We start from the raw sequence: 23,371 nt of genomic DNA on the forward strand, positions 1-23,371 counted from the left end.
GGAGGAAATTGCTCACTTCGATCTCGTTGGTTGCTTCCTCTTAAAGAGTAAAAACAGTTTTCCACTCCTTCCACGGCACAAACTCTGAAATCTTTAACTCTCTTTGTTCTCGGTCGTCTTCCTCTCTTATACCATGAAGCGATCCAGGTTACAAATGATCAGAAATAGCAAGATAGATGTGAAAAAATATGTTCCCTGTGCTGCTAACGGTGAGCTGAATTTTACTTTATAGAAAAGCAAAAAAACATTCAGCGGTTTAACTCAGTTTTCTGGGTCAGTTTCCGACTGAATTAAATAGAAAATCATCAAGTTAAAGCCGTACTTCACTAATGCAGAGTCACATTTCACTTTCTAGGAACTTTAAATGTACTTGAGGTGTTTTCTGCAGGTGTACTATCCAGGGGGGAAAACCTGACTGTGACATCTTGTGTTTCAAATTGAACGTGTTAATGATGTAAACGTGTTGAGATGCTAAACATGACACCTCTTCAGGTGAGACGAGAAGCTGCTAATTTTACAGTTACAACGTGCCGCGCTCCGACACTCAAGACTTTTCCTGTTAGAGCTTCATATTTCAGTCTCAGGTTTCAGGTTACAGATATTCATGTTCCCCTGAGGATGATCCCTAATGACTACGGTGATCCCGACTTTACCACCATCATTCGTGGTTTTGAGTGAAATGTCTCGAATCTGCTTAAAAATCATAGAAAAAGACGCTCCTTATACCTGCAGAATCTTCACGTTTTTAAGTTTTCTTCAGTATCAAAGTAATCCAGTGATAGTTGTCTGTACATTAATGGGTTCACTGCAAACAGGAGCTGCTAATAGATAATTCGGCAAAGTTTTAAGGCTGACAATTTGTCAAAATATAGTGGAGAATAGAGGCTGCATCCGTATTTACTGTAGTTGTGCACACATTTTTCCTGTACAATGAGTACATCATCCATCCATCCATCCATCCATCTTCAACCGCTTATCCGGGATCGGGTCGCGGGGGCAACAGCTCCAGCAGGGGACTCCAAACTTCCCTTTCCCGGGCCACATTAACCAGCTCTGACTGGGGGATCCCGAGGCGTTCCCAGGCCAGAGTAGAGATATAATCTCTCCACCTAGTCCTGGGTCTTCCCCGTGGTCTCCTCCCAGCTGGTCGTGCCTGGAACACCTGCCAAGGGAGGCGCCCAGGAGGCATCCGTGCTAGATGCCCGAACCACCTCAACTGGCTCCTTTCGACGCAAAGGAGCAAGGACTCTACTCCGAGTCCCTCACGGATGACTGAGCTTCTTACCCTATCTCTAAGGGAGACGCCAGCCACCCTCCTGAGGAAACCCATTTCGGCCGCTTGCACCCGCGACCTCGTTCTTTCGGTCATGACCCAACCCTCATGACCATAGGTGAGAGTAGGAACGAAGATTGAACGGTAGATCGAGAGCTTTGCCTTCCGGCTCAGCTCTCTTTTCGTCACAACGGTGCGGTAAAGCGAATGCAATACCGCCCCTGCTGCTCCAATTCTCCGACCAATCTCACGTTCCATCGTCCCCTCACTCGCGAACAAGACCCCGAGATACTTAAACTCCTTCACTTGGGGTAAGGACTCATTCCCTACCCGGAGTAGGCAAACCACCGGTTTCCTGCTGAGAACCATGGCCTCAGATTTAGAGGTGCTGATTCTCATCCCGACTGCGTCACACTCGGCTGCGAACCGATCCAGTGAGTGCTGGAGGTCGCAGACCGATGATGCCAACAGGACCACATCATCTGCAAAAAGCAGATATCCGACATCATTATTATTATATTTCTCCAACAGTTCAGACATTCACGTCCCTCTCAGGATGAATTGTAATAACTTTGATGATCCTCTGACTTTTCATCTAACGCCATCATCAAGTCAACATTTTAATTTGTCCAATACTTTGGTTTATGACTAAAAAACCTGCAGAACTAATGACATTCCCATCAGCATTCAGCTGTACTTTGAGTTTACTGCCACATTCACCGTCCTAGTTTAGCGTGTAAGAATGCAAACATTTTAGCATGTGGGGGTCCAACAAACACAGGACCCTCAACCAGGAGACCGCTGTTCATGTCCCAAAGAGTTGTAGAGTTATTTTGAAGTGACGTTAGTACTTATGTTACGTTGTTTACACACGCATTTTACTTAGTTTACGTACTTATTTTAAGCCCAACTATGATGTTTTTCCTAAACCTAACTAAGTGGTTTTGTTGCCTAAACCTAACTGCGGAGGTTACCGTAGTTTTGTTACAATAAACGGATGAAAATGATGCCGAAATAACTACATAATAATGCTGATTTGTAAAAAGTCTGAATTCATGCTTTGTCAGGTCTGTCCGCAAGACGACAAGCAAACAACTTTTAAAATGCTTGTTTTCTGAAGGGAGTTTGGATCGATCAGAGCCAGGCTATTCAGCTGCTCCATCAACACTCAACATAAAGTCATAAATACAGCAGCGACGTTTTTGTTTCTACCGTAGACAGTCTGTGGTTTCTACACAGAGTTTGGTCTGTTCTCTGTACAGATATGATGGACTATCGTAGCTCTGGGTGAACACACACACATACACGATTTACTTCCTCCATTTCTGATTCCACAACGTCAGGACGTCAGTGACGACAGGAGAATCTCAACACTGAGAGGATTTTCACGACACAGCGTCACGCAAATTTCTCACTCGCGTTTGAATATTTCAACTCACGCGAATGAAGTGAGTTTTGCGTTGCGTCATTTGCACCATTCACGTCACGTAGAGCAGCACACGTTACGGTGTCCACATACTTTTGGCCACATGGTTTATTCCTTTTTCCTCTCTACATCCTCGTCTGTTCTGTCTCTCCTTTCGGCACTCGTTTCCTCCAAATGCTCTTTCACTTTCTCTTCTTTGTCTACATCTCAATCCCTCGTCTTTCCCTCAAATGTTTCCTCCTTTTTCCAATTTACCTTCTACTTTTTCCTCCGTCGTCTCTGACTCGATCTCCCTCCATTATTCTTACTCTCTGTGCCACATCTCCCTCCCTCCCTCCCTCGGCCTCTCCATCTCTGTGAAAGGAGGTCCGTTACACAATTGTATCGAGGCTATTGAGGTCTTGGGTGCACAAAGACTGTATTCAAACCTCTGTGCTATTTTTCAGGAACCGGGCTCGGTGCTGAATCACACTTACCATCTGCTGTGTGTGTGTGTGTTTGACTGTGTGTGTAAATGTGTGTATAGTGTGTGCCCCTTTCTCACCTGAATACAGATCCCATTCAAATCAACAGCAAACCGAAATCCGACGGGGTCGAAACTTTTGAAACAATCACGAAAGAAGGATTGTTCGACGTTCACAAAAAAGGTACACGGCGAGGAAATTGGGGTGTAGTGCACCTTTAAGTGACACACACACACACACACACACACACACACACATTTCGACTCTGTATTTACATCTGCGAGCGCATTTGGCTCAAGGCCTCACCTCGATCTTAAACAAATCTGGTTTTCTAACCTCAGAACCTCAAAAATAAAACGTTTCCTCAAGCTGGTGAGACCTCACAAATGGTGTAAACCCTCACACACACAGTCGTGTACTTCCATCTTTGTGAGGACACTCATTGACATAATGCATTTCCTAGCCCCTAACCCTAACCATCACAACATATGACTGTTTATTGGATCACCTTATTATTGAAAAATTTAAATTAACTATTTTCTTTAAAGATATTCTTTTATCTGCATCCTGAATTAATCTACATTGGGTAATTTACATGAATATATGCACATATAATACACTTATTTTATCGTCTTTTTACTTGTGTATTTTAAGCATGAAGTTGTAAAAATGTTTTTATATATATTTATTTTTATTGATATTTAACACAAATTTATATCTCGTATTTATTGTCCTTTAAGCACTTATAAATTCTCCTTTTTTCGTTTTTTTTTTTAATGTTTTAAGCAATTAACCCAAGCACTTTACTCAACTGGTGTGTAGATATATGTGTATATATATATATATATATTGTGCTTATTTAATCGTATTAATTCTATCAACAAAATAATTCTTAACATTCCTTTTTGCACGAATAAATAATACAACGACTGAAATCTATAAATAATATTATAATATTGTTTTATTTCTATAAGGTATGTTGTGAACGCTCCCACTGCCCCAACTGTGCCTATACTCCTTTAAACAATTTACACATTTATTTTATTTTATTTGTTGTTTTTTCTCCGATGGGATTTTAACCTATATGGTTTTAAATAAAGGAACCCTTTAAAAGTGCCCGTAAGGCATACAAAGCCCCTCGAACCACCCAATTAGGGTGCAACGCCTTAACCCAAACCATGACAAATAAATACCTGACAACAACCCTTACCCTAACTCAGGGGTCTGCAACCTGCAGCTCTGGAGTCACATGCGGCTCTTAAGCCCCTCTCCAGTGGCTCCCTGTGGATTTAAAAACGGTTTTTTTTTTTAACATTTTGATTTATCATTCTTGTAGGTCTACGGTGATTCCTACATTCTCCAGTTGCAAAAATCTGTAGCCTATACTCCGAATTATAAAAAAAAAAAAATTTCAGTCAACCAAAATGTGCGTCATCTACGGCCGGGTGCTCAACCTCAGGAGCTCAATTGGCTAGCTATGGATTCTAAATCCCAAAAAAGAAAAGTCTTGGAGGAAAATAGAGAATGTAATATTGTGTGGACAGATTCGACAACAAAAAAAATAACATTGAAAGACATTTTGAGAGAGGGATACTGTAGGGGGTGGTATTGAGAGTGTATGAGAGAGGGGGAGAGTCAGTGTCGGGGTAGGGGGGTAGGGGGGGGGGGCCGTAGTGTGTGTGTGAGGGGGAGACAGTCACAGGGGGGCAGAGGGGCTGTTGGAGAGCCCCACTGCCATGGGGAAAAAACTGTTTTTGTGGCGTGAGGTTTTGGTCCTGATGGACCTTAACCTCCTGCCAGATGGTAAAGTCTGAAAGAGATGGTGTCCAGGATGGGAGGTGTCGGCCACAATCTTCCCTGCCCTCCTTATGGTCCTGGAGGTGTACAGCTCCTGGAGGGAGGGAAGGTTGCAGCCAATCGCCCTCTCTGCAGCACGGATGACCCGCTGCAGCCTGGCCTTGTCCTTGGCGGTGGCAGCGGCAAACCAGACGGTGATGGAGGAGGTGAGGATGGACTCGATGATGGCCGAGTAGAAGTGCACCATCATGGTCTGTGGCAGGTTGAATTTCTTCAACTGCCTCAGGAAGTACATCCTCTGCTGGGCCTTGCTGGTGAGGGAGCTGATGTTCAGCTCCCACTTGAGGTCCTGGGCGATGGTCGTGCCCAGGAAACGGAACGACTCCACCGTGTTAACTGGGGAGCCGCGCAGGATGAGGGGGGGGAGCGGGGCTGAGTTCCTTCTGAAGTCCACTGCCATCTCCACTGTCTTCAGAGCATTCAGCTCCATGTGGTTCTGGCTGCACCAGGATGCCAGTCCTGGTGCAGCCAGAACCACATGGAGCTGAATGCTCATAATAGTCTGTGTTACCTTCATCACAAAGCTCAAATGTTTTGCGGCTCCAGACAGATTTCTTTTTATTTTATTTGGCCTAAATTGGCTCTTTTGATAGTAAAGGTTGCTGACAACAACCCTTACCCTTACCATCACTACTAAATGCCTGACAACAACCCTCATGGTACGTGTCCACAGGGGCGCTTTTTATCGCGAGGGGACGCGACGCTTCCCAACATTGGACGCTTGGTGGGCTGTCACTAGACACAAGGCTGTCCGAACCTGATTGGACGAACGCTTTGCCTCCGTGGGCTGCTGCTCCCAGCTTTCAAATCGGAAACAGTATGGAGGTTCGTTTGGAAACTTTCTTCTCTTATTTCACGAAAACAGTTCACCGAAATGTGTTTCTGAAAACATTTGAGGCGAGAAATAAGCCGTGCAGTTGATGAATCTCTTTATTTTGGATCAACAACGTTTATTTTAAAATATTCTTGGAAGTCTTGAGAGGCGGCGAGTCGCGTCGGACGCCCGTGATTTTCATAAAGTAGACGAGCCCTCAACTTTATGCAAATGAAGAGCGGGCGTTGTGACGCTCCGTTTCTCGAATCGCGACGCCGCGCTACCAGAATGCATTGCGCGGCTGCTTACATAGACAATGAATGGGAAGCGTGGAAAGGACGGAGCCTGTGGACACGTACCATTACCCTTACCCTAACCATCACTACTAAATGCCTGATAACAACCCTTAACCTTACCATCACTACATCTAATCTAACCCTAACCCCGCCTGTGCCCCGAGGACCTAATTCCCATATATATCTATTTTCTTGTTTTATACTGCGTTCATACCTGACCCCAACCCTAACCATGACAACTAAATGCCTGACCCCAACCCTTACCCTAACCTAAACCTAATCTAACCTGAACATGAAAACCAAATCAGAACCCTCAAACAGGCCTTTAAAGGTATTTTGTACTTTGTACATTTTGGCCGGTGCCAAATGTCCTCACTTTCCAAAAATGTCCTCACTCTGAAGGTCTAAACCTCAAATTGGTCCTCACAAAGATAGCTGTACAAGTACAGACACACACACACACACAGTGCCAGCCATGTGGGTCTATTTGGGTCAGAGCTGAAATGAAAGTGTTGTCGCAGGAACAGACAGTTACACCAACACAGATTCTCTCTCAGCGCTGCTCCCGGAGTGTGTGTGTGCATATACAGTGTATTTATATACGTATATATATCCGAGTGTGTACATAAGTGTGTATTCGTGCTCCCGTCAGCTCCGCTCCACTTGTCGGGCCACGTTTGGACAAGTGCGTCAGCGTCTCCCTCCTTTCTTGCTGTCATGTTTATTCTCGGCTGTATACCTTTATGTTCCCGCCGTCGCATTAACCTATATTAACACCGCGAAGACGCCGCCTCATCAAAAGACGCCGCAGCCGTTTGAGCCTGTCACATCTAACTAGACTGAACGTGATTTCCTTTACATTCCCCGCGCGCCGACGGGTCGCCGGAGCGAGATGCAAACTCCCCTGTGTAATGTCGGCGGAGTTTGAAGAGCGATCCTGGCAGCCTGCATTAGGAGGCAGATCTGTGCTGGTGGTGGTGCAGTGATGTTATATAATGCTCTTAGCGTTTTGTTTTAACCTCGGCGGGGCAGCAGATGGGCGCGGTTCAACACGCCAAGACAAACACACACACACACCCGTCTGCTGCCTAAACGGTAGATACGTCAGATTTGACTGTCGGTATTCTATTGATCAGCAGCCACAAACATTAAACGGATTAAACGGCGCTACAGGTGAGCAACACGTTTGAGCTTCAACGCCTAAAATCGAATTCATACTCCGACGCTCACAGCTGGAAAGTACTCAAGTACAATTTTGAGGTACTTGTACTCTACCTGAGTATTTCATTTTTCTGCTATCTTATACCAGCGGTGGAGGAAGAACTCTGATCCTACTTAAAGGAGCTCATTTTCAGGTTCATACTTGTATTTCTGGGTTTCTACTAAAACATGTTTACATGCTTTAAAGTGATAGTTCGGGTGTTTTGAAGTGGGGTTGTATGAGCTACTTATCCATTAAGGGTGGGAAAAAAATGGGTTTGGACCCATCCGTCCTCCCCTCCCACCAGCCAAAATTGGACTTTCTCTCTCTTTATACTACGGCAGTTGCTCTGACGTCTAATAAACCCTTTCACACCAAGGACTCAACCAGGGTTGCACCAGGGTTGGTTGTGTGTATGAAAGGGTTAACCCGCATTCATCGACTTGCCCTTACGACCAAGGTCAACAGGTGGGTCAGACCAGGGTCGGACCAGGGTCGATTTCGATGTGAATGGCACAGAGCAGGGTCGCTAACAAACGGGGCGGGACAAACCTATTCGGTTGGAAACGAGGGCGCACAGTCCGTGACGTAACGGTCACAGGTCGCCGCTGCTCATAAACAAACGACGGGAAGGTGGCAGGAATGATTTCAGACACACCGGAGATGAACGACGGATGAGAACAACACGGATGTGTGGCGAGACATCGAGAAGCGGGAGCTGCTGGCCGTCTGCGGTCAGGAAGAAAAAAGCGGTAGATGACGGGACCGTGATGGACAACGTAGTGTAACGTTAAACGAACATAATGAGGCTTCTGAATGAGAGACACATCCGCCGTTACGTTACACAGAAACACACCGTGTTAATAACAAGCCGACCACCTCACGGTACCGCCAGTTGTACGCGCATCTGTTTTTAAAGCGTGTTTACACAGTTTCTATTTATAACGTTACCTTTTTTTTACTTTTTATCTTTCAAAATAAACCTGCTAAAAGATCCATCTGTCACCTTTTCTCTCCGTTGCAAACCAAATCCTAGTTCATTACATTATCAAGCAATTAGCAAACTAAATGAAACTCATTTACTATGTTTGGACAAGCTCTCACATTATACAACAGTTGCCACATGTCCAGCTGAACAACTTTAGTAGGTCTACTATATAATCTTTGCTGGGATGGTGGAGTGAGTGAAATATACATTTCAGTCTTCAGACGTGTCTAATCCGTTTGTAAATGTAGCCTATATTATCATATTACATAACACAATGTAGTCTAATATATGATGAATGGGTTCTGTAGATAGACCGAGGAGAAAGGGTTCATGTTGATGAATAGATGCTGTAAATCTGTATGTTGTCTGTATGTTTTTGCAAACATTAAAGCTCCATACATTCAACATAGTTAAACATTTTATAAAGCTAAAAATGCTGTGTGTTCTTTATTTACACTGTATCCCAAAACCATGATTCACTCTGTGACATTTTATGTTTTTGCACACATTGATGATGTCACTATCATCTCCTCTCTCTGTAAGTTGAAAGCCTGGTGCGTCTCATACAGACGCTAAAGGGGCGGCGGTATGTGACGAGTCGGGAGTGAGAACAGGTCGTTTGAGTCAACAAATATTCAAAATATTTCATTCTGAGATGTATGTGACGACACCGCTACAGTCAGGAGCAACACTGGATCACCAACCAGACAAAAACAAAACGCCTGACAGAGACCCTGAAACTCGACTGAAAACAGGTTGACACGACAATTAAAAAGACGTCTTCTTCGTTGCCTCCAGGTGTTCCATGTTTTCCCTCTCTGACACTGACTGGCTGTTGAATCAACAAATCGAAACCTTGCATCAAAAGCTTGTTTCATTCAAAACGAGACCCAAATAGTTTGAAGGAGACACTTCAGCTCTGAACAAAGTGTTGAAAACAAACATGAACAAAAGCTGCAGGTGCATTCAAACGGCCTCCAAAGAGCCCCCTCCCCACCGCCCCCCACACACACACACACACACACACACACACACACACACACACACACACACACACACACACACACACACACACACACACACACATGTACTGAGTTAAAAAGGAAAAGTTTGCAGTCCAATAAAACAGCCTTGTAATAAATCTAAGTAAACTAGATTCTGTTGGTGAGTTTTACAATTTGCTGACATATTACCCATCTGAAAATTCACAGGGTTTGAATGCCTGGAAGGAAAATCCAAAATTTCTGATGACGACTGGAAAGCAGCTTGTGCTGATATACTGAGTCTATAAATACAAACTTTAAACTAATACAGTATAAAAGGTTAATGCACGTACATGTAACGCTGGTGGAATTAAATCAATATAACAAAAACATACCAGACATTATGCTCAAAATGTACGGAAACTAGAAGCAAGCAAATGCAGATACGTAATATGTAAGGATGTCAATCAATTATAATATCTAATCACGATTAATCGCAAATTAATCACATTTTTATCTCTTCTAAATGTACCTTAAAGGGAGATTTGTCAAGTATTTAATACTCTTATCAACATGGGAGTGGACAGATATTGTCCAGAAACCCTCACAGGTACTGCATTTAGCATAAAACAATATGCCCCAATCATAACATGGCAAACTGCAGCCCAACAGGAAACAACAGCTGTCAGTGTGTCAGTGTGCTGACTTGACTATGACTTGCCCCAAACTGCATGTGATTATCATAAAGTGGGCATGTCTGTAAAGGGGAGACTCGTGGGTACCCATAGAACCCATTTACATTCACATATCTGGAGGTCAGAGGTCAAGGGACCCCTTTGAAAATGGCCATGACAGTTTTTCCTCGCCAAAATTGAGCGCAAGTTTGGAGCGTTATTTAACCTCCTTCGCGACAAGCTAGTATAACATGGTTGGTACCGATGGATTTATTAGGTTTTCTAGTTTCATGTGATACCAGTATCTTCACTCTAGCTTTAAAACTGAGCCCGCTACAAAATCTTTATTTTACATTTACACCTTTAAACATTATGTTGGGGATTCTGGATGAAAAGTGTCCCCAGATAATAAATACAATTATTCTAGTTGGGTTCAATCAAGAGCTTATCTGAGTTTAAGTTTCCCGAACAAAATACATTGCAAAGCCAATTTCTTTTGGGAAAAATAATTGCTAAAAAAACACCAAAATGCAGCGCAAAAACAACATGAAGTAGAAAAACATCTGCTTTAGTGAAGAGGGGCTATATAAAATATTAAATACACTCTACCTGTCTTTACCTCCCTTTAATTTCCTTTTGTCTCAGAGTTTTCTTTATTTTTATCTTCTTTTAGTGAGGTTGTGTTTGTTTTGTGTATTTTATTAAATACAAAAATAAATAAATAATTAATCAATTAATCAAGAATCTAATTGTCATATTAATCAATAATTAAAATAATAAAAAAAGGCTTTTTTAGTACATTACATTGTAGATGTGTTTCTGTTTTTCTGCTGTGCGAGTACATTTCCTTTCAACCCCCCAAAAAAAGCAAAAAATATGACACAAACTGTATAATAATGATTTTACAGGACATAAGTTGAGCCATTGATCTCCAACAAGAGACACGCTGAAGTCACTGATGAAGCAACATAAAACAAACCACAGAAGAAGAGTGTTTTCAAAGAGCATTTTGATCAGAGCAGAGAGAGACATTTAAAACCAAATCCCCAAATATAGAGAAGTGAGTACTGTATGGGACAGATGATCCTGTGAAACCTCTCAAATCAGCTAGTTCAGCACACGGCGGAGTAAATACGAGTGTGTGTGAGTGTCTGCTTTCTTTTTTTTTTGGTGTTTGTGACACGTTGTGCAGCGCCGCCGCCTGTCAGACGTCTCGTCTTCAGATACTCTGACAGATTGGGATGTTAAGACGGTGATTTCAGCCCGGTTACATCAACCCTCCTCCTCCTCCTCCTCTCCTCTCTACGCTCTGCACCAGCCGACAAAAATCAGCAGCAGCCATTTAAGATGTTGTCAAAGGAAATTACAGCGTGTCCGTGAAGCGCTAAGGATACCTCCCCCACCTCCTCCTCTTCCTCCCTCCTCCTCCTCCTCTTCTTCTTCCTCCCCTCCGGCTCACCTGGGGAGGAGCAGAGGGAGCTGCAGGAGGAGGTCAGATGATGTTTCTCAGTTCACTTTACTGGAACTTTCAAATCAATTCTCATTTGTCTCAAGAACAGAGCTGACAAAAAATGTGTCTGTCTATTCCTGGAAAGCTGCGATGAAAAGCTGTGTGATGTTGTTTTAAATGACTCCGACAGGAGAGGTCAGAGGTCGGCGTGATTCATCGCTCCGACCCGTTCACACACACACGGTGTCACAATTTGTCGTCGATTTGATGAAAGTGGAAAACGCAGGGAACATGAGTTTACTTTTAATTCATTTAGATTGTTAACAATGGGATGTAATTAAGTACATTTACTCAAGTATTGTACTTCAGGACAAGTTCGAGTTACACATCAGAGGTACTTTTTATTCCACTACTAGGGCTGGGCAATACGGACAAAATGTTCTATTCCGATATGGCTCATTTCATATCTCGAAAAACAATATTTATCATGATATAGCATGTTTTCTGGTAATTCAATAAATAGTCTTTATGAAATAGGGCTGTCAAAGTTAACGCGACAATAACGAGGTAATGCAAATTAATTTTAACACCACTCATGTCTTTAACGCATTAATGCAAATTCATTTTAATTCACGATTAACTATGTACTGTTAGATACTTGCCCAAAGTATGTTACCTTTAAATGGCCATGTTTATTGAAATTATTTGAAAATGTCTTATTTGAAATTTTAGTTGAGTTTCTGCTGAGAAAGAAATCCTGTCAAACGGCTCCATTTCACCTCGATCTCTCTGTTTAACTGAGGTGTTTCTATTAGATTACATGTTTCCAGCAGCAGCTGCATGTTAACAGGAGACATTCCTGATGTTTTGTGTAAATATTTAAGTTGAAAGTGTCATAAAAACAACAGCTGCCTGGAGGGAAGGAAGTCAATCTAAAGACTGATTGTATGCTTTGGCACATCGTCGGCGGTAAAGTAAAATATGCAATGTTTTACAGTTCCTTGTCTTGTTTGTTTTTTAAGTAAGCATACAGTGGTTCTTTAGACGGAGTAGAAACTTCAAAAGCAGATTTAAAAAGGTTTCTACTATTAAAATAAATCCTGAGGAAGAGTTTGTCCTCTGCTGTTGATGCAGCGACATTAAGACGGAGCTGATGAAAGCGACAGAAAATAAAACTGTAGTTTGGATGTTCATCTTTTTGGTGATGTTGAAAACAATGAGAACGTTTCAGAGAGAAAAACACATCACAAAACAAAAAACCCCACCCATGTAAAACATTATGGAGGAGGAGGAGGAGGAGGAGGAAGAGGAACGGCAGCAGGATAAACGGTCGGTTGCACCATCAGCAGCGCTCCTCGCGGTTTGATCCCTGACAGGGGACAAACGTTATTACTGCGGCGGGTTATTTAATGTGCACACTAATAGAAAACACACAAATTCATTAAAGAGGAGCTCCTGAATACAGCTGTGATACTGAGGAGACTAAACCAGAGGCAAGATGTTGAATCGTATCTTTCTGATTTCCTTTATACACGACTGATACGACACATATTCATGGTTAAACTAGTGAAAACAAGCTGATGAATGAAAAACACATCTTCACTAACAACGTGTTGAGCGATCGATACGCAGCAGAGCAACCCTGACTCTTCATCACAGCTCTGATCCGTGTTGGCATGCTCAGACAATACCTGATCAATAACCTGATCGATACTGTATTACAGCTGAATCAGGTGAGCTGCTGGCGGAGTTTAACAAGCAGGCCGCAGAGACTCAAAAACAGAAAGAAGATTGTCTTTATTCTTTTTCTATGAAGTGCTGACCTTGACTGCTCAAATAACATTTACTTGTTCCTGACACATCCATCCGTCCGTCCTCCGGTGAGTTTAGGTGCAGGAGAGACAATTTAATGTGTTGTTTTTAAAGACATTTACCTCGTTAACTATTGAGGACTAAACCTCTTCCATACACTAACGTTCAAGAGTTAGTAATCTGCTACGACAGAGCTCGATTAGTCCAGTCAGATATGTGAGAGGACGACTTTATGTGCCACTAATTTCTTTGACACATTATCGCAACTTGTGATTTTTAGGTTGTAGCGGGCTCAGTTTTAAAGCTAGATTGAAGATACTGGTATCATATGAAACTACAAAACCTAATAAATCCATCGGTACCAACCATGTCGTACTAGCTCGTAGTGAAGGAGGCTAAATAACTCTCCAAACTTACGGTAAATTTTGACGAGGAAAAACTGTCATGGCCATTTTCAAAGGGGTCCCTTGACCTCTGACCTCCAGATATGTGAATGTAAATGGGTTCTCTGGGTACCCACGAGTCTCCCCTTTACAGACATGCCCACTTTATGATAATCACATGCAGTTTGGGGCAAGTCATAGTCCTACATACATACTGTGAGGGTTTCTGGACAATATCTGTCATTGTTTTGTGTTGTTAATTGATTTCCAATTATAAATATATACATACATTTGCATAAAGCAGCATATTTGTCCACTCCCATGTTGATAAGAGTATTAAATACTTGACAAGTCTCCCTTTAAGGTACATTTTGAACAGATGAAAATGTGTGATTATTTTGTGATTAATCGCGATTAACTATGGACCATAATGCGATTAATTGCGATTTAATATTTGAATCGATTGACAGCCCTAGTTACAAATAAATACATAGATATGAATTTAGTGAAATTTTATTTGGCTATTATTAAAATAAAGAGAAAAAAAATCTTGTCTTAGATTTTGGATATCACTACATCACGATATCCAAAATCTAAGACGATATCTAGTCTCATATAATATCGGTATATTGCTCAGCCTTAGTGGAGGCCACTATGTGCCGGTTACAGAGATAAAAGATCAGCTGTAGTAAATATAAACCTTTCACTTAGTAAGAAAACAGACACGATAAAACACGAAGAAGCAAGACAATAAATAATAACCAGCCTGAGACAAACAACAGAAGAACAATAATAAATTCACCACCAGCAGCAATCCTAACAAAACCATTAAAGACAGTCTCTTATCTCAATAATAAAACAGTATAACACCGACAGTATCCACTCTTTACTTTAAATACTTTAAATACATTTTGTTGGTAATATTATGTTGAATGCAGGACTTTTAGTTGTAATGGAGTGTATTTGTATACTGTGGTATTATTACTACTTTGACTTGAGTAAATGATTTAAATACCTCTTCCAGATGTTTGCTGTGATGCAGATGTGTTGTTTGTCATCTGATAGAGAAAGAAAAAGAAGAAGGTTGGTTGTTTTTAAGTTGTTCAGGTGTTTTATTATCATTAGTTTAGGGTCTCTAATGACCCGGAAACACTAATGTGGGTAAAAGATGTTTTAAATAGAAAGCTAATAGAAGGAGCAGCTCAGTCACCTGGATTAATTGGCAATTAACTTCAAAATTATTCTAATTTACTTCTGCGTTTTGTCTTCACACATAGTAAAACTATTTGTTTAGTGTTTGTTGTTAGCTAGAGAGATCTCTGTGATTATAAACACTGTTAGCATGCAACCTGTTGGATGTTTGTAGCATCCTGTTACCTGCTGCTGCTGCTGCTGCTTCCGGCTCCTAATGGCCAAACCGGAAGTTAGGGCTTCCAACCGGGTTTATAGTGGAGGGAACTCTGGACTGTACCATGTTGAGTAGAGTGCAGGGGTGTCATTGTTTTGAAAGTACCCTGAACAATACATACGGTTAAATAATTATCTGTTACTACAATTCGAATAATTATTAGAGATTTATGTTGTGTTGTTTTCTCGTAGAAACGTTATTTTGTTGTCTTAATTGAATATAAATTGATTAAAAGAGGAGAGACACCCCTAATGGGTGTAAAAATGTCACTAATAGATATCAGCATGAAACTTCCCCAGTTGACTACTGACATTTAATGCTAACTTTTGGTGAATTTAGGAGAAATCTACAGACGCAAATAGAGAAAGTAGTAAAATAAACACCTAAATGTGTATTTTGTTAATGTGTACTTATGTTATAAATAAAGTTATAATAACTTTATATTTATAAAGTTTAATAACTTTATATTTATAAAATTATTATAAATAACTTTATATTTATAATAACTATAAATAAATACAAATAAAAAATGAAAATGGAAAAGTGAAGTATATATATACATAAATAAATAAAAATGGAAAATTAATGGAAATTAATTAATTAAAAAATAAATAATAATAAATGATAAAAATAATAATTATGCTTACTTTTGGTGAATTTAAGAGAAATCTACAGACGCAAATAGATAAAGTAATAAAATAAACACCTAAATCGGTATTTTGGTAGTGTGTACTTTATTATAAATAAAGTTAGAATAACTTTATATTTATAAAGTTACTAAAAATAACTTTATATTTATAATAACTAGAAATAAATAGATAAAAATAAAAACTGAAAATGGAAAAGTGAAGTATATATACATAAATAAATAAAGATGGAAAATTAATGGAAATGAATTAATTAATAAAAAAATCATAATCATGTCTATTTATTTCTTCTTTTCTAGGAAACATCATTATATTCTTAGCTCTTCATTACAGATGTCTTTTTGTTTTAAAGTGATGGAGCAGGAATCAAACCTGCAGTATTACACCAGCAGCTCCCCTTCAAAATAAAAGACCTCTTCTGCTCAAACTTCTCCCGTCTTTATTCCAGCGGTTGGTTTTTAAAACTTTCTCAGAGTTTGAGGCTGTAAATGGGACTCAAACCTGCAGCCTTCACGCTACCAGCTGACTGAGCTGCAGCTGCTTCACTCTTTACTCTGTTATTGGCTTTCAAAACAGCCTTTTAGAAGTAGAGATGTGACTTGATCCCACCACCTCTAAACCTGCTGATTGAGCCATTGAGTCTTCATGTGCGAGAGCTTTTTCAAGCCCTTTTCCTTTAGATGCTGTCTCTTGATTGTCAAAAGCAAAAAGCGTTGTGTCAAATCCAAAAACACTACAACTGAGTGCAGCTGCGTACTGCAGTGAGCTAACAGCCTCAACACTCTTCTCTTGAAGCTTTTCAATATTTCCACTACATGGAAGCTTTGAAAACACACTTGCAAATTAGGAATCTGAAAGGAAACTTGAACCTGTGACCTCAAGTTCTTCATGCGAGCTCTTTGCCCATTCAGCCACTGAGTCTAATTATTCTCTGATATTTTTTTCTTTCTTTTGGATGCAGGCACTTAAACATGCACCCAGACATTTAATCATCAGCGTATAAAAGACTGGATTCTCTCCACGCATTAGGGAACAGCTTTTTCTTTTCACGCCGGTGAATTGGAGGATGCTCCAGCTTGTCTGTTGCAAAATAAAAAACACCTGGAGGGGTTCAAAAACACAACGTCTGGGGCTCTGACAAGGTGCTAATCTGCTGCAGCTACCGGACCTGATCGTGTCCCTTTGCTTTACATTTAAAGGGACTATTTGCAACTTTCAGAATTGCTTGTTAACAGCGACACCTGTGGCCGTTAAGTCAACGAAAGTCAGCGTCTGGTTCGCGCTTGCTCGCTCTACATATACATGAACGAGCATCGCTCAAAACAGTGAGGCGACACACGTCAGCTAAAAGCACAATATCACTCTATATTTCAGCTGCTTGGTAGTAATGTTAGCTGACCAGACGAAGGTCTCTCCATGAATCAGTGCTGATCCTAGTGTTGGCTTTTCCTGCCTCAGCCCCGCGGGGCTCCGCAGCGAGTAACGTTGTCGTCTCCAACCGCAGCCGGAGGGAACAGGGGAGACACCGGCACCTGGTCGGAGACGATAACGTTTCTCTTTGCAGAGCCCCGTCACTTCACAAGACACGGGAAACCTCTGTTGGTCTGGAGGAGCTGCAGCAGTTATTTCTGCACAAACGTCCACTGAACATTCACTAGATATTCTCAGAGCTAAACTAACTCTCCTGCAGTGTGTAGTGTGCGCGCATGAACGTGAGGTGGAGCGAGAACGCACGTGTTGTGTGAGTGAAGACAAGCAGGCAGCGGAGCGGTCTGAACAGCGTAGCCTCAAACGCGCATGGGATCCCGACCCGGTAGATTTATACGTGTAAAAAGTTACAAACAGTCCAGCATGTGGCGGCACCTAGTGGTGAGGCTGCAGATTGCAACCAACTGAAACTTCTCCAGTTGGCCAAGCGTGTTGGAGAACTACGGTAGCTGACGCAAAAACGTGAAAACGTGAATATACCTACCTAGAGTCAGTGTTTGGTTTGTCCGTTCTGGGCTACTGTAGAAACACCAGAGTTTCGTCTCTTTGCTTCTAAACTCTTTGATAAACGGCTCATTCTGAAGTAACGAAAACACAATGACTCTTAGTTTCAGGTGATTATACACTAAGTTATGAATATTATATTCCATTTATGCTATAAAAGATAAATGTAATTCTACACACTGTTTCTTTAAAGACATTAAGATTGACTTTACCGTTAACCTGTTTACAGTTCTGGCATTGTGTACATTTGATTTTTGCACCTTATTGATAATCTTTACTGTTTCTATTTTCTTTATACTTTATATTTTCACCCTGGCACTGCAAAAAATTCCCTCAGGATAAATAAAGTTGTATCTTATCTTTATGTGGATAAAGTGTCAAACAGCATTAAATAAGGAGGCCAAATCCATAGTTTGAGAATATTTAACTTTTCCTAAAAATGTTCAGCTCCACGTGAAAACTCTGATTATTGTAGCGTCTAATATCAGCATGCTGGTTTTGTTATAAAAGTGTAAACTGTCTGCAACTAAAGATTAATCCTCACATCTGAAATCACAGTGACAATATCACAGTGACATCCCACGTCAGATACAAAATATGCAGTCACATGTTTCAGGACTGAATAACAGGAATATTATTCCAAAATTTGTAATTCATGAGACTTCAAAAAAAATAATTCCATGTTCATATTTCATACTTTCCAACAACATTTCAGAGGAGTGAACGTTTTTTTAAAAAGCAGTCAACATTATGTCAGTGGGGTCGGTCCTGCATGTAGCATCATCTCCAGTAAACTGAAAGTCAAAGAGAAGAAAGTAAACGGTCAGCTCACACAAATCTGTGGCAAAATGGAATGGCAACGGAATTGCGTTGCTAGGCAACAGCTTGGGGTCCATGTTTACTTCCTGTCAGCTTATGTCATTCACATACACTGCAACAGGAAATAAACTGGGACAAAATTAGAATGTTTACGTTTACAAATTGAAATTGTCTAAATATTGTAAATTTCTGACATCACAAATGGACAGAAATCCTGACGGCTTGTTTGAAATGCAGAGTTTCTGAATACGGGCTGTGTATATTTCTCTGTGGATTGAGCGTTTTGATACTTTCACAGTATTTATATATCACTAAAACCTGCTATATAATATAAAAGACATGAAAATCTCACTTTTTACAATATGGGACCTTTAATATCCATTCAATGAGTAACATTTATTTACATAACACCACTGAAAATAACAGTTAAAAGAGGCTTTACCATAAATTCATTCATTCCATCAATAATACCAACCGCATACTACACAACTACATAAACACATAATGTAAACAAACAATCTTTTTACGGATCCTTACATTTCTGTTTGTGTGTGGAATGCTGGAAGAGTGATTAACATCTTAAATTCAGTGTAAAATGTAACTAATGAAGGACCAATATTCAAATAAAACAACAGTGGAATACTTCAATAAAGATGAGAATAATAAAGACTGATTGTGGTGAATGGGGGATAATGCAACGGGGGAATAAAACTCCTCCACACCTGGCAACCAGCAACGCAACAAGAGGAAATATAGGTCAACGTCCAAAAATACAAACAGGACTAATGTCTCGCCAAAACTACTCTATCAACAAAACACTCGCCTGATGCTTTTCTCCCTCAGGACGCCACGTTTAACTTCACCGGCTGAGCTGTTTTTAGGTTTGGATAATGAGGTACAGTCCGTGAAGATACTGGTATCGTATGAAACTATAAAACCTAATGAATCCATCGGTACCAACCATGTTTAATACGGTTTTACATATGTGGTTAACACTGTAAAACAAAACAAACAAAACTACTTGGTTAGGTTTAGTAAAAAAACATCATGGTTTAGTTTCACACAAGACACAAACAGCCGTTTATCATTGTTGTAGGTTGTATGGTACGACGGTACGACGGTACGACGGTACGACGGTACGACGGTACGATGGAGTATTAGGGCCACATTGAGGAAGAAAAATAAATCTGAGATTTAGAGAATAAAGTCAGAAGTTTATGAGAATAAAGTCATAATATTATAAAGTAGTAATTCTACGTGGTAAGTTATGACTTTATTCTCTTAATATTAAAACTTCGTAGTACATTTGCACTTGGGCCCTCAATGCATAGACTTATATACTACAGTATATACTTTCATTCATCACAATGCTTATACCACGTAAATTTCAATAACATTACTATTAGGGCTGTCAAAGTGAACGCGATAATAATGTGACAACGCATTAACGCAAATTTGTTTTAATGCCACAAATTTCTTGAAGGCATTAACGCAACTTGCGTTACTTGTCATACTATCTTGTCACAAACCAAACTTACGCTAAATTTTGGTGAGGAAAAACTGTCATGTCCATTTTCAAAGGAGTCCCTTGACCTCTGACCTCCAGATATGTGAATGTAAATGGGTTCTCTGGGTACCCACGAGTCTCCCCTTTACAGACATGCCCACTTTATGATAATCACATGCAGTTTGGGGCAAGTCATAGTCAAGTCAGCACACTGACACACTGACAGCTGTTGTTGTCTGTTGGGCTGCAGTTTGCCATGTTATGATTTGAGCATATTGTTTTATGCTAAATGCCTGTGAGGGTTTATGGATCAATATCTGTCATTGTTTTGTGTTGTTAATTGATTTCAAATAATACATATATACATATATTTGCATAAAGCAGCATATTTTTCCACTCCCATGTTGATAAGAGTTGTAATACTTGAAAAATCCCCCTTCAAGGTACATTTTGAACAGATAAAAAATGTGCAATTAAATGGTTTAATCGATGGACAGCCCTAGTTATAACTAACACATAATTATATCCTACACTGGCAAACTGTTATAAATCAGTAGTTGTTTATTAGAAAGTTATCTAACCCTATACATATGCTTGCCAACACTACATCGTTAGTGTCTAATGTCAAGTTTAGTCAAGTTAAAAGTTGATACCGCAGGTATAAATCAAAGTCATCATAAATGTCCATGGGGTGTTGCCGATGCAAAACAGACGGTATAATTTGCTCCTTCAAGTTATCCCACCTTTCAAAATGATGCGCCATGCCAACCGCTATTTTACGGAGGACTTTTTCACCTTTCACCACGGCTAGGTGTAAGATAAGAAGGTGTAACTTGTGTCTACTCCATTTAAATGTTAGTAGCTTGCAAACTAGCGTTAGGATATGCATATAGCCGATGTAGATGTTTAAACTTACAGCAGAGAGCATTGAGTCTGTGTGGATATCTTTTCCTCTGTGTTTTGTAATGCAGGCAGTTTGTTGAACATCAAAAGCATCATCAAAGCTGCAGCTGTAGTTTAACTGACCCAGAGGACGTTCAGGGTCACAATCTGTGGTTTAGCAAATTATGCCGGCTAACAAAGAACATACAGACGGATACATATCTGTATATCTGCATATGTGAGTGTGTGTGTGTGTGTGTTTAATGTGTGTTTTGCGTGACCTCCTTGCTGTCGTCACGTCTCTGCAGATTTCCCAGAGGCCTCGTGGATCTGAACACCGTCTTTGTTCCAGAAGTTTATTCTCCACAGATTGTTGCACGGCATGCAAAAAACAAAACAAAACAGAAAGTAGATAGTGAAGTTATTTACCGCCGTGTTTAGTTTAAAAGTAACGGAGCAGCAGAAGAGAGATAATTTACTGTGTTTTTAATTCAACTCGTTTCAGGTTTAAATTAAGCGTTGACATCTTGTGATCAGGCAGCTCACACTTGATTTAAAATGCTCCCCACTTCACCGAAAAACTAATTCCTGAAAGGATTTGTGATGCAATTAAAGAAGGGAAATGAGCTCTGCCTCCGTGCAGTGTTTGTTTTAAAGCAGTTTTATCTGAAACGCCGCTGCAAAACGAGACGAGGAGACACTTCTTCACTGACTGAGACACCGAATACCAACAAAAGACATCCTGTACATTTACTCAAGTATTACTGAAGTACAATTTCATCACTTTGCTTGAATATTTTCATTTTCTGCTACTTTATACTTCTACTTGACTACATCTCAGAGGGAAATATTGTACTTCATTACAATATTTGACACTCATCGTTACTTTTACACATAAAAACATGATATTTGTATACGATATGAAGCAGTACTATACTACTAATCTACCCAGTAGTACAGAAAATATCTAAAAGTGGCTCAGTATTGTCAAACTACAACATTAAAATGCTTTTGCATTATGTGTATGTATGAACATATATGTATGTTTTTATGTCTATATAAATGTATATGTATTTATATATATTAAATACTTGACAAATCTCCCTTTAAGGTAAATTTTGAACTTATAAAAAATGTGCGATTAATTTGCGATTAGTCACAATGAAATATTTTAATCGATCGGCAGCCCTAGTTATCATATAAGACACAAAAAAGCAGACAATCTTTCTAATTTAGAAGATGAATCAGCGAATATTTGGCATTAATACTTGAAAAATGACTTAAACGATTAATTATTCAAATTGGTTTTTCCATTGATTGGCTAATAAAGGGCTGTATTAGACTGAATTATATATATTTATTATGTTTTCCTCATTTAAACACCTCACAATGTAACGCAGTCCAATACAGCAAACTTCAGCCTCGGTAAAAATGTTTTTCTGTATTATACTCCATAAACAAACAGTAAAAAACAATAACACAGTGACACATACTATAAAATAAACACAGACAAACGTGATTAATTGTGATTAAATATTTTAATTGACAGCCCTAGTTATTATAACACAACTTTCATTAACGGTTGATCGATCTACTACGTCTACATTTCCCTCTAAACGAGATTCAGAAAGTACCCCTTTAAAATAAAACCAGCACTGAAGCTATTAAAAGGTAACTTTCTGTTGGCGCTGCGTCCAGAGAAAAACTAAATTTGTTTACTTGTTTGTGATCACAAGACGGTCACCATGTGACCTCAACACAACAAGCTTCTTATCCTGATGTCCAAAAATAACCGTTTGATTATCACGAGAAGGATTTATTTAATCTTGTCACAACAAAGAATTATCCAGCGACTCAACAAGCTGTCAGACCGGTTTCTCTTTCCAGGAATGACGCAAAGTTAAAACTGGTATTTTTATCAGCGCAGAGCTCTCGTGGCGTCACATTTATCATCAGATAAAAACTCTCCGGCTGTGGATTTCAATACGTCTCAGTGTCGGGGGTGTCTGACAACCTGCCTGCAGGCCTGTAAACACTGCAGTCATAGAGGCAGCAGGACAACGGCTCGTTTGTCGACTCCGCTCGTCAAATGAGGACAAGGCGTCCTCACGCTGCCTCTGACATTTCTGCTCCTCCTGTGGCGTCTATATCTGGGCCGATGAAGGTCGATGGAGGTCGAATGTGATTTCAGACGCCGAGCGAAGAGACGGAGACTGTGATTTTTTGTATCTGGCTGCTACCAGACGACCCAGTTGTCACTTCGTCAGGTTACGACTACTTTCTACGAAACAAAAACCTTCCAGAACAAACGGCAGAGTCCTGAAGAAGGATCTCAGATCAGCCTCTGATGCATCTAATCTGCTCTTTTCTAATAAAAATGGAACTACCACGTCCTCTGAATCCATCTCTTTTCTCTTTCTCCCCCTTTCATTTCTTTGCTTGTTTCAGGTGTGGATGTAAAAGTGCTCTCTGTGCTGCTGGTCCCTGTGAGAAGG

The 23,371-nt window shown here is 40.3% G+C and overlaps 1 long non-coding RNA gene across 3 annotated transcripts in view; it reads right to left on the bottom strand.

Annotated features, from left to right (window-relative positions):
• Window positions 1-15,024, bottom strand: part of LOC141753879 (uncharacterized) — a 36,489-nt gene extending 21,465 nt beyond the window's left edge. Inside the window, exons 1-3 of one of the 3 annotated variants that reach the window (XR_012590536.1) lie at window positions 14,832-15,018; window positions 14,637-14,679; window positions 4,374-4,444 (exon numbers count right to left, since the gene is read on the bottom strand). This is a non-coding gene — a long non-coding RNA (uncharacterized LOC141753879). Of the gene's footprint in view, window positions 1-4,373; window positions 4,445-14,636; window positions 14,680-14,831 lie in introns of all 3 variants that reach the window. The other 2 variants (XR_012590535.1, XR_012590534.1) reach the window with 2 other exon arrangements.
• Window positions 15,025-23,371: the final 8,347 nt, after the last annotated feature.

Source organism: Sebastes fasciatus, chromosome 17 (genome assembly GCF_043250625.1).
Source record: "Sebastes fasciatus isolate fSebFas1 chromosome 17, fSebFas1.pri, whole genome shotgun sequence".
NCBI classification, from domain to species: domain Eukaryota; kingdom Metazoa; phylum Chordata; class Actinopteri; order Perciformes; family Sebastidae; genus Sebastes; species Sebastes fasciatus.